We start from the raw sequence: 2129 nt of genomic DNA, 5'->3' as shown, positions 1-2129 counted from the left end.
ATGAACATTGTAGCAGCATGTCACACCTACTTTATATCCCATATTGAAGCAAAAAAAAAAAATAGGAGTGGGCACTTTCTTGGTCAAAAAACACAAAATGTAAATATGTATAAAAGAATCAACTGCTTCTGGTTGTTGTATTTTTGCACAACTTACTTTGTGGACAGTTACGATCATATTTTTTCTAACATACAAACAGGTTTTATCCAATAGTACAGCAGCAATTTATACTGTGTTTCTGTCTGTTAGTCATGGGCTGTAATGGCCTATAACTAAACTACTTGTGCATCTTCAACTTGCTAAAGTTCTTCATTTTCCCCTTAACCTCCTAAGACCCAGGAAATGTCAGCAAAGTACAAGCTTTTTTGTTTTTTTTTATTAACTAAGTGCCTATATTGGAAACATCATGATGCAACAGTTTTTTCAGATGCAGTTTTTTTTTATTTTTATGGAATGTCCTTTGTGGTGGATAGTTTTCTTTTCTTTCTTTTTGTACAAAGTTGGGAAACTCTTGTTCACAAATGTGGACAGAGAACCCATAGCTGGGTCTGAGTAGGTTAATGTTAATATAGAGTGGTGTACATCCCAGAATAAAAGGCTCATTTTGCTTGTACTCACACCCACCAGCATCCAGGCATCTGCTGCTATGAACAGCTGCTAAACACTGATTCTTTCTCTTTATCCCTGATGCAGGATTTTTTTTAATCATTCTACCTTTCTCTGTTTTTTTTTACTGTGTATTCTCTGTCATGTTATTCATTATATCCTTATCCTCAGTGCAGCCCCTCCCTCTCTCTGTATCTCTGTATCACTGCCGCCTGAGCTACAGAGTGAACTTAGTTTCTAATCCTGACTGATTAAGGATTAAAGTTGGAGAGCGGAGGGAGCTTTGTCTGATGTGTTATTGCTGAGCTGCTGCTGTGGGCCCTGGGGCTGAACCGCCCACGCCTCCCCTCTGCTGCCTCCACACAGAGCAGCGTGGCTGTCACACTATCAGACGGTAAATGTTACAGTTATCCAGCACATCATGCAAATGTGTCCCTCACTTCTGTTCTGTCTACCCATCCATTCACCCCTCTGTCTCCACCTGACAGGATACCGGTTTGCTGAGAATTAAATTAGGCCTCGCCCTCACATTTGCATATGTTTTGAAAGGAGGAAGTACTGTCCAGTAGTTATTTTATAACTGTAAAATGGAAAAATGTATAAACTCTAGAACACTGATGTTAAAAATAATAATGCCGTTAACATTTCACAATGAATAAAGTAAAAAAAAAAAAGTTCTTTGATATAACCATCCACAGTATTCAGTGTTTTGAGCAGCTCAATACTATGAGAAGGGTAGTAAAAATATTGACTTCTAAGCCTGTTTCTCATATGATAAAGGGGGAAAAAGTGTATGTAGGGTGTAAGTTTGTATATGTATGTGTGTGTGTGTGTGTGTGTGTGTGTGTGTGTGTGTGTGTGTGTGTGTGTGTGTGTGTGTGTGTGTAGATGTGGATGCGTATTAGTCTAAGCGCGTATGCATTTGTTATCGTAAACATATGTGTTGGTGTATATTTATATGTGTGAGTGTATATACAGGTATTTTATTTTTATCCACCATTGTGAACATGGGCAATTGTATATTTTTATGAGTGGGTGTATATACAGGTGGGTAAATATGTATATGGTTATTAAGTATAGATGGGTATACTTTTTTGTGTTTTGTAATGCTTTGTAAAATCTCCTTCAATTAAATAAAAGTTATAAAAAAAAATAAAAAATAAAAATGTTGAAGTATATGCATATTAAATGATAATGGGAATTAGTATATGAAAAACACCACTGATCTATTACTATATATATCACGATATATTATTAACCCTTTCATGCATGAATGAACCTTAGTCAAGATTTTTTTTTCCCGAGTGTTTTTACTCCTCCTTAGACATGAAAAAAACAATGCAGTTGAAATTTTTTTATTAACCTATTTTTCATGGAGTTACTAAAATGTCCACTCAGCTGGACACCGTGCATTTAATGTCTGAAGCAAAATAAAAACATTTTTCATGCAGCTAATCTGATGTTTTCTCATATTTTAACATACTCTAACACTATGTTTCTCACTCCGTGGAGATAATATGCAA

This window comes from Sphaeramia orbicularis, chromosome 7 (assembly GCF_902148855.1).
Source record: "Sphaeramia orbicularis chromosome 7, fSphaOr1.1, whole genome shotgun sequence".
Classification (NCBI taxonomy): Eukaryota; Metazoa; Chordata; class Actinopteri; order Kurtiformes; family Apogonidae; genus Sphaeramia; species Sphaeramia orbicularis.
The sequence above is the reverse complement of the archived record's forward strand: the minus strand, read 5'-3'. Positions refer to the sequence as shown.